This window comes from Malaya genurostris, chromosome 2 (assembly GCF_030247185.1).
Source record: "Malaya genurostris strain Urasoe2022 chromosome 2, Malgen_1.1, whole genome shotgun sequence".
Classification (NCBI taxonomy): domain Eukaryota; kingdom Metazoa; phylum Arthropoda; class Insecta; order Diptera; family Culicidae; genus Malaya; species Malaya genurostris.
The window spans coordinates 96086571-96102774 of NC_080571.1; the positions used below are offsets into that span (position 1 = coordinate 96086571).

The 16204-nt window shown below is 36.9% G+C and overlaps 1 protein-coding gene across 1 annotated transcript in view; it reads right to left on the reverse strand.

Moving 5' to 3' along the window:
- Window positions 1–16204, reverse strand: part of LOC131433035 (uncharacterized) — a 205868-nt gene that overhangs the window by 91379 nt on the left and 98285 nt on the right. The window lies entirely within an intron of this gene.

The window sequence follows — 16204 nt, forward strand, 5'->3', positions numbered from 1 at the left end:
TCTACGGTCACTCACCGTGGCTATATAGGCATACTGATCTGTTTGCCAGTGATTTCACCTTAAAAGGTGCTAAACATTTTTTGTACTGGTTTGTAGTTTTGCTGTCTTCAGTTTTTGTTCTACTACGAAACACCGCGTAGTTTAGTGCGTTGAGCCCATCCAATTCTATCAATAAAATTTACGTCGTCAATAATTAGATAGTTCAATTTTGCAATATTACATAAAAAGAATTGACGAAGACAATTGATAATTTTCATTTTGAACTAACACAAATTTCTACTGTCAGCTAATCCACAAAATACAATTTTACTACTAATAAAACCAATTAGTGAAACAACACAAAGCCCGTTACAGCTAATGATGTCGAACAAGACAACCAATTTTTTAAACAGTTAACGTTTCCACTGGGAATGACGGAATGTTTTAAAATTCTATTTTTGCTTAGCTCAAATTAAAAAAAAACATCTCGAATCCGCTTTGTCCGATTGATTTGGTGATTATTTCATTTTGGAAATAAAACTTGTAATTTAATTATCTTTAAACTAAAAACCCTTTCTTAATTCACCTAGTGATGCGATAATGCCTTTTTTGAGGTTTAAATAGACTCATTAAAACATTTGTAAGATTCTATCCTCGGTCGGTAGTATTGTAAAGTTATCAAATAATCTAATAATAAGGTTCCAACGAATCTAGTGTCGTTTTTCATTTATTTCACTCGCTCGGTGCTATTGTTTTGCCCTAAAAGTCAATCAATGAAACGGTTTTGTAAAGTTTGGTTTGCACGCTTGCTGCTCGGAAAAGAAAACTGGTGCAAAATAGCTGCTCGCGAATTGCCCTGAAAGCGATTTTTTTTTAAAACCAACAACAAGTCTTTCGAAGAGATTATTTCATATCCGAGAAATTTTGTTGCACTGCGACACTCTAGAACCGGAAATAATCGCCATAACCCTTCCAAATTCGATTGACATTGTTGGCTTTCAAATAAGTTTGTCGAAGTTCGTTGAGTCATCTGCGAGAAAATTCATCCGATGGACTATGTGCAGTTAGTCGGTTACGTCACTTATACTGTTATATCTTCAGAACCAGAAGTGACCACCATTTGGTTTTCAAACTTCATCTACAATCCAATCGAAATTTTGAAAAAAAAAATTAAAATGTTAAAATCGGTGCTATCATCTCTGAGAAAAATGAAGGGCAAAAAAATTGTCGCTTATGTCACTTATACCATTATATCTACGGAACCGAAAGAGCCATCCATTTTATCCACGAACATAATCCAGTTCAATGGTAGCTTTCAAACGAGCCTAGGCTTGTTAGAACTGACTGAGCCATATCTGAGTAAATTGTGCAGTAAAAAAACAATGTGTTTTATTAATTAACTCAGTTATGCCATTATATTTTCGGAACCGAAAGTGACTAATTTGATCGCGGATTTTGATCAATGGCCAAATGATAGCTTCCAAACGAGCCTAAGAAGAAAAAGAAAACTAATCGGTAAAAAACAACGCGTTTTGTCGGTTACGTCACTTATCCCAATTTGATTATCGAATTTGATCAAAAGCTCAATTGTAGCTTTCAAACGAGACTAAGCATGTTGAAATCGGTTGTGCCACCTCCTAGAAAATTGATAAAATGCACACACATACATACATAGACAATTTCCGATCTCGTCAAACTGAGTTGACTGGTACATAACACAATGGGTCTCCGAGGTTCCGTTCGAAAGTAGGTTTACCAGCAGTTCTAATACCTTTTTATAGGAAAAGGCAAAAATTGTTTTAAATTTGTGTAAATTTTTTAAAATCCTGAAGCAGACAACTGATAAAGATTTTTAAAATGAAATACGAGCAAACGAGACTAAGCATGTTGAAATCGGTTGTGCCACCTCCTAGAAAATTGATAAAATGCACACACATACATACATAGACAATTTCCGATCTCGTCAAACTGAGTTGACTGGTACATAACACAATGGGTCTCCGAGGTTCCGTTCGAAAGTAGGTTTACCAGCAGTTCTAATACCTTTTTATAGGAAAAGGCAAAAATTGTTTTAAATTTGTGTAAATTTTTTAAAATCCTGAAGCAGACAACTGATAAAGATTTTTAAAATGAAATACCTTCCCAAATTACAGATAAATCAAAATTTGTAAATTTTCTTACAAAACCCCTGTGTCTTGAAAACGTTAGCATTTAGGAAGTGCAAAGTGACTGTTGGACCGAAGTTCTTTGAACCGAAAATCATATGTGATTCGAATTAGTTCGTCGAGATTGCAAAATGTTCGTGTGTATGTGTGTGATTATGTATGCCTGTATGTAACATTTTTGTTAACATTTGCACTTTTCTCAGGGATGACTTGGCTGCTGTCAACGAACTAGGATTCAAATAAATTCTTGTAGTCCCGTCCCATACAAAGTTCTTGAATTTTATTCGGATCCGAGTTTCGGATTCGGGGTTACAGTATGTTTAGCGCAAAAAACCTCTTCCATAATCCACCTAGTGGTGTGATAATGCCTTTCTCTTTCCATTTAAACAATCTCATTAAAACATATTCTTTTTTACTTATTTGAGGGTTTTAGGTTTTTCTGCTAAGTGCACAAAACTATTTTTAACGTTCTACGTTTCGCCTACGGCTCATCAGCGTGGTAACTTTCTGAAAAATAGTGCGAATAGAAAAAAGAACGTTTTGTTGGTTGCGTCACTTATACCAGTACGTCACGTGTACCTGAAATGACAGCCGTTTCATCTTCGAACTTGATTCGCAACCCAATAGTAGCATTCAAACAAGCCTAAGTTTGTTAAAATCGAGAGAAATGCGTTTGTCGGTTGCGTCACTTATACCAATATATCTCCGGAACCAAAATTGATAGCCTTGGTCTTGGTCTCAAGCTTGTTTGGAAGCTATTATTAGGTTGTGTATTACCTAATAATAGCTTCCAAACAAGCTTGAGTTTGTTATAATCGGTTCTGCCTTCTCCGAAAAAATTGTGCGGAGAGAAAAATATAAAAAAATACACTTTTTCCGATCTCGTCGATCTGAGTCGAATGGTATATAACACTCCAATCCAAAGTCGGTTTTTGCAGCAATTGTATTACCTTTCTATAGAGAAAGGCAAAATTATGGGCACTAACTTATCTCGAAGAAGACGGAGAAATTCAATTGCACGTGCTACCATTCAAATATCTATTGCTATGAAATTATCTTCGGATCCTATTTTCGGTTTCGGAATTATAATTTTAAGTGACTATGCAAAACGCAAAACGATGCTTAAAACTGTTCCAAAATGTAGGTCTTGTTAGCCGATAGTCAAACGAAAATGAGGCAAGTTGAAATTCGATGCGTTGAAGATTCAAAACTCTGTAGTAATTTTTTATACGAAAATACAGCACATTTTAATAGGAAAATACAGTACAAATTAAAATACAGTACATTTAGCAGTAAAAACAAGACGCAGTATTTGGGTAAAAATTTCAGTACAATACTGTAAAATACAGTACGGATACGAGCGTTATCTATGCTGGTTTCCGGTTTCCGGTTCCAGAAGTACCTGAAGCAGTGTTCAAAACCTCCAGAATAAACAGAATTCAATTCGATTACTCAGGGCCAGTTGAACAGATTTCCACAAGCTTAGACTTAAAAAATGGTCATATAGTGTCATAAATGGCTACGAAATTTTATTTAGAAACGACCTCCGGTTCCGGAATTATAGGGCGAAGAGTGCTAGAAATGTCAACTTGCAGTTTAGCGTGACGATGCAAAGAACATAAAAACTCTGAAACAGTGCTAAGAACTGATTCAATGTATCGGTTTTGTTAGTTGATGGTCAAGTGAACTGGCTTTAGCTATACCGGTAATCGAATTCTGGTTCCTGAAGTACCAGAAAGAGTGGTCAAAAATTTTCAAAACTGAGCTACCCTCATTTTCTTGAAGATGGTCGAACCTGTTTTCACAAACTGACGTTGAAATGAAAAGTTACATGGTCAATCGAATTTTATCCGGATTCAACTTACGGTTCCGGAATTAAAGAGTGAAGTAAATTTAAAATTTCAATTTTTTACTGCGCTGGTAAAAAAACTCAAAAGTAATGAAAAGTATTTGGAAAATCCCCCAGTAATATTTATGAGAATATGAATGACATCACCATCTAAGAAAAAAAAAGTCCGATGGAAGTCCTCCGTTGGCCCAATACGTTGAACCGTGGGGAAAAACGATCAAAAACGCGACTTTGCTCAATAATTTTATAAAAACCTAAGCAAATATTTTTAAAGTTCTTAGCCCGCTTTCGGTATGCGAAAGAAAGTTTAACCAGAAATACGACTTTTGATATAAATTGGGGTAAAACGGGTTAAACAGCCTAGTACTGTCAATCCCATTGTGTTTAAATGAATCACAGATGTTTTACACGTTATACAAACCAATATTGATAGATCGTATTGGATCTGCTTTTGGATTGTAGATTATATTTCAACTGAATATTATAACTGGAAATGAAATGGGATAAAACAGTACAACAAGTTTTCTGCTATCAATAAAACTATATGCAATCGATTTGTTAGACTTTTTTACATCGGAAATACTCTATTCGCTCTTCTGCAAATTCTTCGGTTTTTATGTTATGTAGTTAAGCTTGAATACAATGCAGTATAAAAAGGGAACCAGGGGTAAAATGAACATGATAGCGTTTCGTGCGGTCCTTTTAAATACATGGAATCGATTTTACTGACCATTTTACACCAAAAAAGTGCTTTGTTGTCAGCTGTATCATGGCTCCAAAAAAATCGCTCATTTTTGGTCCATTTTTCCCACTGTGCGTTGAATGTCCAATAAATCGTCCAACTGGAGTTCGATACGGGACTTTTGTTTACCGATTTTGGAACAGACAGAGTTGAGGTCATTTTCAATATGACGAGTTAGAGCCCTGTTGGACTAGCTTTACTAGAGAAATTTGGAAGTTTATAATTACCTATTTTTTAAAGAAACATTACATACCTTCAGAATACTTCTACTTCGCGTAGAATAATAACACAATTTCTTTTTATATGAAGAGAATACCAACTTTTCGCACTTTTATAGAAAAAAAACAATAAACTGTTCCACAAACTGAATGAGTATCTCGATCAGTATATCGTTCAATGAACGCTCAACACTCAACAAGACCTAACCTTCTTTCTGGATAAAAAGATACCATTTTTTAAAACCTGGGTGAAGGGATTTTGAGTCGAATTAATCTCTACATTCGTGCAAAATGAAGGGTTATAAAAAGTATTATCCAATATATGAAGTGTGATTGTTTTTTGTTTCCATAAAAGAGGTTTAAACTTAAAGGTTATTCACCTCTTGGGATAAAAAAAACTTCTGGCCCTATGTGCGGCGGTTGGGAATCAAACCTGGCTAGGCTGTGCGCAAGGTACCGATACTTACCGATTACGCTATATCTGTACCGCTGAAGCCTGTGCCACAAACCGCTCATTTCAGAAACTGCTAGATGGTAATTTGAAGGGTAAAACCTGTCTTAATCCACCTAGTGGTGTAATGATGCCTTTCTCATATTACTTATATTTCCAAAAATTTCACTGGAAGATTCGGTCAAGAAATGTTGTTTTCTATCTTGAGTAAAATAAGAAACTTTCTTTGGGTATAAACTAACATCACCTTTTCAATTTGTAACTAGTTATGTCAAGTTAATAAGAATTTTACTTTATTTTGCATCGTCGCACTAAATGGTTGAACACACTTCGCTTTATAGATCTAGAACCGGAAGTCGAACCCGGATGAAATTAAACAGTAACCTATGATGACTATAGGAACTTTTACTTGAGCCTAAGTTTGTGGGAATCGATCAAATCGTCTCTGAGAAAATTAAATGAATCTCGTTCTAGAGTTTTTGACCACCGTCGCTCTAAATGACGGTGTGCAATTTTAAACACACTTTACCATATGAAAGCATGATAAAATTCTATGGGACTATGACATCAATTTTTATATAAATGTGAACCTCGTTTCGCCATCGCTGGTCATTTCAATTTTTTTTGTGCATATCATTTTTTTGGTGCATATCACCCTGTAATTCCGGAACCGGAAGTCGGATTCAAATGAAACTCAAGAATTTTGTATGGGACCTTAAGACCGTTCATTTGAATCTAAGTTTCGGTTCAGCCATCTCTGAGAAAATTGAGTGACATTATTTGTCATATACACACATACACACATAGACATTTAGTTATCTCGATGAACTGAGTCGAATGGTACATGACACTCGGTTGTAAAGTCGGTTTTCACAGCGATTGCATAACCTTTCTATATGAGAAAGGCAAAAAGCTTACCTGTTTACCCCCAAATTTATACAAGATGCGCATACCCATTTGCTAGATAGAGTAGAAATAAAGTTGCTAAGCTACTCGACGAAAACGGAAAACTATTATCAGAGTTGTGTAGTTGATCAAGCAGAAATATATGAATTACCCACCGAGCTTCATTGAATTGATTCATTTAGTAGCACAACTGTTGACACAACAATGTCAAACATTTAACAACGAATTGAGTTACATAAAACTTGAACGCAAAAGAAGAAGAGGCATGCTTCTACTCGGAACGGTTTGCTGACTAATCGATTTCATTTACATAAATTCTCGAATTTTCGTATCCCGAATTCCGATCGGTTTCTATGAAATGCGACATACCCATGTATTTGTTTTGATTGAATCACACCAGAAGGTCATCCATTCAGTCATTGATCTTAACGGACAAGTCGCAGTGCCTAACCGTCAACCAGCACATCCAGCGGAAGTTTCCATTTGACTTAACTTTGTGTCATCTTTGCCAGTAGGGCCACCAACTTGGGGAAGCCAACCGACGCTACCTGTTTGCGCGATAAACATGGTGGCAAAATCTTGATTAACATTCATACTTCACACCGAACGGAACTGTGCCCGCCGTAGACCAGACGTGTGCGCGGTTCGAGCGTAGAACATTCGTCAAGGTCTCTTAGCAACAAACTTAAAACTGCTCGCAGTCGCTTTTTCAACTGCCGTTATTTAGCACAGTGTCAGCAGAATGAAGTTTGTCTCGTTGATGATTGACACAAAGGTCTTCCGAGTTGGTGCTATCTAAGATTTGAGAACCTTGATCTCAGTTTAACATAACCCGGAGTAAAATTTTCCATGAATTGGAGCTTTTATTTGAGAGCAGGAGGGTGCTTAGAGTGTTCTCGTAAATTAGGGCCTGTGTTCTGCAACCTTGAAGTCCTTGTTTTGACATGTGATTGATGCAGGTCGAGCTTTCAGGCAATGAAGTTTGATATAAGGCGTGAAATTTTACGACTTTGAATGATTATAACATATATATGATTGACATTTAATTTTTTAAATTATCGGTTACTTTTGAGTGTGTAAGATCGTATATCTGTTGTTGAAAGAACTTTTTTTTAACGAATTGACAAATAAATGAATTTTTAACTGAATATCAAATAAAAAAGTTTATTAATCCAAGTTTCTATGAATAACAGTTGTTAAAAAAGACTGTGAATGCAACTTGTAATAAAACGCTACACAATTGGAAAGATTTAAACTAACTATACTTTTTTGAGTCACCATTTAGTTTTACTAATTCAATTTCAAGTCACTACACTTGCACTAACGAGAAAGGTTTATCAAAGGTTTACAAAATTTTGATACACTGATGATGATTGATGACGATCAATGTGTATTTTTTATAATGTGGAATTTTACAAGAATGACGTAAAATTGCGTCGAACATACCCAGCTTTTCACACAAGCTGATAAAATTATTTACTAAGTTTTTTTCTAAATGAAACCAAACTAGAATGTTACATATTCAGAGTAATTATGAACTGCTAAATGTCATTGGCAGTTTAACTAGAATTGCCAATGCACTGATGAGTCGAATACAAAGCGTGGAGATTATTATATTTCTTTTTTTGGAATTTTACCTTCAACACACTTCGCTACTGATTCATAGCGTACAGAACCATTTCATGGCTGGTACAACGATCCTACTGACACTAAGAATTCTTCCAGGTCCGAACTTGAACAAACGACAACTAGGTTGTAAGACCAGTATCCTATACATTGAACCGCCAATCTGGAACGACAACATTATTTGAAAAAAAACCTTTATAGAACACATTTACGAAAATACAACTTAAACATTCCAAACATTTCTTTTCAAAAAAAGATTGAAAACGATACCAGAAAATACGGAAAAAATTTTCCCTCAAGATACGAATCCGATAACATCAACGCGCTGTACAACAATAAGTATGAAGAATTAAATTAAGATGTGACGAGTAAACCTATCGACCCTCATTCATCTTTGCATCGCAAAAGTGTCTTAAATAAAATCTATGTAGTTTTTAAGTTTTGCAGTTTTGTAGTTTTGTAGTTTTGTAGTTTTGTAGTTTTGTAGTTTTGTAGTTTTGTATTTTTGTAGTTTTGTAGTTTTGTAGTTTTGTAGTTTTGTAGTTTTGTAGTTTTGTAGTTTTGTAGTTTTGTAGTTTTGTAGTTTTGTAGTTTTGTAGTTTTGTAGTTTTGTAGTTTTGTAGTTTTGTATTTATAATGAAATGACAATTATCAAGTTTCTTTATGATAGTTTTTTATTACAAAACTGATTTTTTTTTGACAATTTTTGCAAACTTTCATTGATTATCCGTCAGGTATAACACCTTGTCGTTCATCACTTCCATCAGCGCTTATTCCACCTAACATTGTATTGAACCACTGACATAGCAACAAACCTGCGATCACAATTGATCGTGTCGTCTGGTCTGGCAAGCTAAGTCTGGTAGTACAATTACCGGTACGGAAAATCACCGAGCGGGAAGAAATTACCGGCTTGAAATAATCAGATATCAGAAAGTCACGAAACACAAACTGTGACTGAAGTCGGAAACGGAGGGACACAGACTTGTGATGTCGTTGGTTCGACATGGAACACTTTTCTTATGTAAGAAGAAACAAAAAAGGTGTGCTTCTCGAGTAGGCTCCTCTTCAAAGGAATCCGACGATTATACAGATGGAGCACTCGAGTAAAACAATGAGCAGCAATTGTCACTAATGATCATGCAAATTTCAGCTGACTGAGTTGAGTCTAACAGACTATTCACTGTACAAGTTACGTATAGCCCCATAGGTAACTGGGCGTGCTTTTGACGGGAGTGTCAAACAGATCAGGGATCTGCTGCACGTGTGCTCTTAGTACCAATCCATTAAGTTTGCATCCGAGTGGCTAAACATAATCATTCCGCTCCAACAGTCACATTATCGCACGTTTGTCAGTGTTTCACCGGACACCGCTTCGTTGTGACATCACATCACAAACGTGAGTGAAAAACGCAAGCCCAAGGTCTTAGCCGATATCAGCCAGTCACCCGATAGGGAAATAGTAAGTACAGCGAAACCTGATTTGAATAAATTGCGATTCTCATTGGAGATAATGGCATCTCGTCAGCGCAGAGCAATGAGACCTGTACGCTGCAATTTGTCACACAAACGTGGGGCCGCCTTACTTGAGTGCAGAATTGCACGTAGCCATCCTGGTAGTTTTCTGTGAATCGGTTTTGTGTTTACTATTCTCCAAGTGTTACGAGAGATCGGAACTAAAAAGAAGCACGTGGTGGTAGCATGATTGCATACCCTATGGATGATGAATGTTCGTGTTTTGATCTTCTCTATTCTTTTTACGGTTTCATGCATCGTTAAAAACGTCATCATAATTCATCAATTTTAAGTCAAACACGCCCAAATCATCACCGTTGTTGTTGATGTACAGAATTTGATCAAAACACTTCAGTCACGTGGCAACGCCCTGCAGTGTAGGAGATTCGCCACGTTCCGGCTGATCGATGGCGGCACGAAACGCCACACAAGCTTATTCAATAGATGTCTAACGAGACAAAATGACCCCTGGTGACATCTCATCATTCACTCGCGGAGCAGTTGAGCAACGAACTACTTGCGTAACTCACTAGCAAAACCGACACTTTCAAGCGAGGATCGGTACAATAATACACGGAACCGGGCTGGATGCGTGATCTTGCTTCGACACAGTCACCACAACCTATCACCCCGATCGAAATTTCCCTGCGAGATAACCTGCGGTCTAGATTATCGGTCGGATCCGATTGGCACTGCAACTGGCGATAGTGAAATGTAAATATAGCGAATTACTGATTAGAACACAGTTCGAAACGACGGATTTACTGCGGAAATGTTTCCCAATGACCGGTGCTTATCTCCTGTTCTAGATCACTCTAATGGGACACGACGAAACTATTGCTTTTTTTTTGTTTTCGTTGTAATACTCAGAGCAATTGCTTCCAAACCCCAATAAAAATTAAATTTCTCAACCTTACTGAATACAATACATTTATTGTAAATCTCAAATCAAAATACAATTAGTATTTCTTCTTTCTAAAGCAAAAGCAATTAAATTTTTAATGCACTTTCTGTAATTTCTAGGTCGTCAAAAGGTGAGATAATCAATATAGTGTTAAAACTCAATAAAAATATCGGTTTGGGTATGAAAAATCTTGTTATTCATATTAGGTCTGTTAGAACATCTGGATACGATCGGTAAGCAATATGACATTGGAAGCAAGCTGGAATATTGGTAAGTGGTAAAACTGTTATTGATGAAGGTGAAAAAAAGTAAAAAAGGAGTGCAAAAATAACACTTTTTTTTGACAAATATCGATTTTCCTTTAATAACAACACAGTTATTCCAACGCTTCTCTATCTTCTCGATTCCGTGATTGTAAAAGAATTTGTAGGCTTTGTAGGCTTCACACTAAGCAATTGATTTTTCAATTGAGTTGAATTTCTTATCGAAGAGAAGTTTTTAGATCGACGAATAGCCGGTAGACACTGAGGGCTAGATCTTGACTATACGGTGGATGAGGAAGAAATTCGAAGTGTAATTCGTCAAATTTAACCATCGATGCCATCGACTTGCGAATTGGTGCATTGTCTTGGTGAAACCGTGGTTTTTCCTTCGACATTTGAGGTTATTTTTCCTTGATTTTTGCATTCAAACCATCTAACAACGCTATGAGGTATTTGCAATAGATCGATAATCGATGAAGATTGTTTCTTGCGCATCCCAAAATATTCAAGGTTATGACCTTACCTGCTGGTTATTGTGTCTTTGGACGTGCTTCACCAGCTGCAGTCCACTCAGAAGACAATCGTTTTGATTCCGGAGTGAAGAGATAGATCCAAATTTCATCCATTGCCACATATCGACGCAGAAAATCTGATATAATTCTTGTAAACATGTAAATACTGCTCTGAATCAACAACACGGTATTGTTTTCGATCGACTGCGAATAAACGCGGAACCCACAACTTTCTCATGGTCAAATGTCCATGCATCATTGTAAACACAATATCTTTTTTATAGCGTTACAGTCTAAGTTATCTCACATAATTTTAATTTAGGATCAGGATTCACTTAAATGGCAAACCCTTTTTTTCTGAAATTTAACACATACACGACTTATTGAATGATGGGTTCCACAAAGAGTGTTAAGATGTGTTACATTAATTGCAACCATAAAGCAAACTAGCCAAGAGATCCGAATGTAATAGTAATGTAATAGAGCACCAAAAGCGTCCCCTGGTGAGAAAGCTTGCCATCGACAGGAAACTGGGAAATGCACAAAGTACGGAATGTCTGATTTGAATCGGCACAGCGAAGGTTTAACTGTTGATCGGAAGAAAAAAAGTGGCCAAATGGACGGGTAGTTCAAGCTTTCAAGAGGAATTCAAATAGTTATGTAAGAGATGTGGCGAAAAAACTGCATTTGAGTAAAATTTTCGTACAAGACGCGAAAAATCGCGAAGGGCAACTTAACAGTTCGGCTGAAAAGTTTGTATCGTTTAATAGAAACACACATTTTTTTGCCAAAATTCGTTTTTATTCAACATAATTGCCATCAGAGGCGATACAGCGATTATAGCGATCTTTCAACTTTTCGATACAATTTTTGTAGTACGATTTGTCCTTTGCCTCAAAATAGGCCTCAGTTTCAGCGATTACCTCTTCATTGCTTCTAAATTTTTTACCAGCGAGCATTCTCTTGAGGTCTGAGAACAGGAAAAAATCACTGGGGCCAAATCTGGAGAATACGGTGGATGAGAGAGCAATTCGAAGCCCAATTCGTTCAATTTCAGCATGGTTTTCATCGACTTGTGACACGGTGCATTGTCTTGATGAAACAAAACTTTTTTCTTCTTCAAATTAGGCCGTTTTTTTTTTAAATTTCGTCCTTCAAACGCTCTAATAACGCTATATAATAGTCACTGTTGATGGTTTTTCCCTTTTCAAGGTAGTCGATGAAAATTATACCATGCGAATCCCAAAATACAGACGCCATAACCTTACCGGCCGATTGTTGAGTCTTTCCACGCTTTGGGTTCGGTTCATCGCGTGAAGTCCACTCAGCTGACTGTCGATTGGACTCCGGAGTGAAGTGATGGAGCCATGTTTCGTCCATTGTTATACATCGACGAAAAAAAACCGGTTTTATTTCGATATAACAGCTCCAAACACTGCTCAGAATCATCAATTCGTTGTTGTTTTTGATCGATTGTGAGCTCACGCGGCACCCATTTTGCACAAAGCTTTCTCATATCCAAATATTCGTGAATAATATGTCCAACACGTTCCTTTGATATCTTTAGGGTGTCAGCTATCTCGATCAACTTCACTTTACGGTCATTGAAAATCATTTTGTGCATTTTTTTCACGTTTTCATCGGAAACAGCCTCTTTGGAAGTCCACTGCGTTCATCGTCTTCGGTGCTCATATGACCAGTACGAAATTTTGCAAACCACTTACGAATTGTTGCTTCGCCCGGTGCAGAGTCTGGATAATACTCATCAAGCCATTTTTTGGTATCGGTGGCACTTTTTTTCATCAAAAAGTAGTGTTTCATCAACACACGAAATTCCTTTTTTTCATTTTTTTCACAATAACAAAAGTAGCTTCACTCAAAATGCAATATCTCACAAACTAATAATCAGACAGCTGTCAAATTTATACACGTATCTTTTGAAGGTTGGTACTAACTAAAAATGGTATGGATTTAATTCTAGTGGCGCCCTCTCATAGAAACGATACGAACTTTTCAGCTGATCTGTTACACTGGTTCGGATTTGGCCTTGAGCCATTCCTCGAAAAAATGTTTTGTAGTGGTAAAAGGCTAATGAGGTCCACTTTGTGCCGAAGGGCCATCATGAAGCAGGTGCTGCGGAAACATTTAAAGGAAATAAAATCAAGACAATGATGTGAAGGATGGTTGGTCCAAACGTTGTACAAGACCTTACGAAGAAAGATTAGAGCACTCGGATATGGTATTGAATTTGAATAAAGCGAATAAGTTGAATGATATCTCTGATTTTATTCCCTGGAAGCATGGATTAGTTATGTGAACAGCAACATAAAATTTAGAATGACATCTATTGGAAGAAACCGGAAATGATTTTGGAATATATCTGGCTGCGACCAAATGCTGTGCTACTGAGGGAAAGGAAGGAATGTTAGTCCGATACTCGTTGTTTCTAGAGACCGCGGGTACCACTGTATCTCCACGACCATCACGGGATAGGGGATTTGTTAGTAGGGAGGGAAAGAGCTCCGGATATGTTTTGGTAAGCAATATGCTCTCAACAAAACCTGATTTTCGATACTCAGGACAAATATAATTAGTAATATAAATATAAAATATCTCCAAGGAACGATCTCACTAGTATCCCTTTTCTCCTGCTCGCTCTGCTGTCAGCAACGCGAGATGAAATACGACCACTGACAGAATAAAATAAAAACACTCGCGAATGGGTCCGCTGCAGATCAACCTTAGACCTTCAGTCTGAATGACACGATCGACCTGTAAACTTTCACACATTCCATAAAAATCCGACAACACCGACAGTGACATGCAGACGGCGCTTCGATCGGTTAACAGGTTAACATGGTTGAATTTTGGGGCGGCAAATTCATAGTATCCGCCACTTGAGCATCTTTCGTTTCGCGGATCAATATTATTCAATAAACAGCACTCTCACTACTAAACATACACTTGCTACACCTGCAATATCACTCAAAACAACTATTTCAACCTAATTTTTAACTATACGTATCAAACAACATATTGATATAATACTTTTTTGAGAGCAGCACCAGGACACCTTATCGCACTCCCAGTGATGCCAACTCTCCTCCTCTTTGTTGAACGAGAATTAGGGCCCATTAGTGGCCCTTACACGATCATTAAAAGTGTCATTACTAAGTAATGACACTCCTGCTCAAACGCTCGTCATTACTGAATTACTGAACATCATTACTTTTTAGTATTACACGTTCATTAATAATGATGAGTATTTTCAACTACTCCAGCACGGGGCTTGTAATCAGAATAACTTTCCCTCAGCAATTAAAGCATATTAGCAATATTCTTTATCTTCGTTTAACTGAAAATAAATTTGATTTGCCATTAAAACGTTAAGGTTAATGGAACATTAATAATTTAAAACTACACTTTGCACTTTGCAGAATTTTTTTTCACGTATAGTTCTGAAGAGAACGTTTACTTCATGGTTGTCAAATTTTCTCATCTAATACAATTGCCGATATTCAGCACTTCCACAAAAAAATAAGAAGAATAAATAATGTTGGTAATGATGGAAAATCCGGAATTTCATCATTACTCGTGTCATTACTGAACTCGTAGACCTTACACGATCATTAAAAGTGTCATTACTTTTTAGTAATGACACTTTTAATGATCGTGTAAGGGACGCTATTTATTGCGCCTAAATACTTTGAGATACATACAAAAGATTGGAAATTGGATACCATAGGAATTGAAGTCGAGAAATGTCAAAAAGGTTAGCAAATGGTCGAACGATGGAGAAGTCCCTGGACAAAACAGACTTTGGTGTCAATCAGAGTCGGTCGCATCTCAGCAGGCCAGAAGGATCGACTGAAGACTAAAAACCTCTAGAAATGGCTGAAGATAAACTTTATAGGACCACCGTATGCGATCAATAGAAATTTTTGAGTTGATCTCAAACGGAGGATCCTCTCTGTCAAAAACCAAGACACAACTGAACGTTAACGCCACGAAAATGCTGTGGATTTCGGCCAAACCGGTCAAGTTTTTGAAAAGGGTATCCGTGAATTGCAAAAAAAAAAAGATGGGTAAAAGTTGTAGCTAACGATGCCAGAATACTTCGAATATGGAATTTGTAACCATTTTTTTTCAAGAAAGATTCAAATTTCTAAGAAAAACGACAGGAACTATTTTATACCTCTAACCAATATGTCAGACAAATCAATTATCTTCTCCATTGTCAATCAAACATTGTGTTTCCTTCTGACGGACTTCATTATACTTATTCCACGAAACTACTCTCCACCAGAATTTATGGCTGAGAAAAAAATCTTCCATCGCCATTGTGTAGGGATAATGAAAACAGTCTGTTAGTAACACTTAAATATTGTGCGAAAGACATCATCGTTTTCATAAATAACTAAACGCAGCATGAATCATACAAATCAGCAAATAGGTAAGCGCTCTAACAAACTCTTTATCATTACTACAAACTTCTATAAACATTATGTAAAAGTTTTAGAGAAATGCTTACGACAAAACAAACAGTATCAACAATTTTATCTATCCTCAACTAATCTGCAGTCTTAAAAGATGGCAATAAATTTGTTATGAAAACACATTTCCACAGCTAAGTAGATTAAGAACAATCGAATCGATTCCCTTGCTTTCACTCATACATCAGCAATGACGCCAAGACTGGATGAAAGTTAAAATCTCATACAGCAAGCGCCAAACGTGACGCGCCTTCCGACGCGCCAAAAGGGTAAAAAGGGTCCACCACTTCACCCGGGCAGTTGTGTAGTGTTGTTGCATGAGTGAGTGCACTTCCGCATGCTTCACCAGTTTTGTGAAGGGAAACAAACGGCGGCGTTCAGTGGCTGCGCACATGTTTAGGCTATACCGATCGAATTGTGAGAAAGGTCGATCGGAGATATGAACGCCAGTTGAATAGCGATTGTGGAATGCAATTTAATGGATTGACAGTTTCATTGATAGCCGTAGACAGGGGAAAGCAATAATTATAGGTATTGAACTGCAACTGATCTACAGCTCTCAAGTCTTGACGAATTTGGGG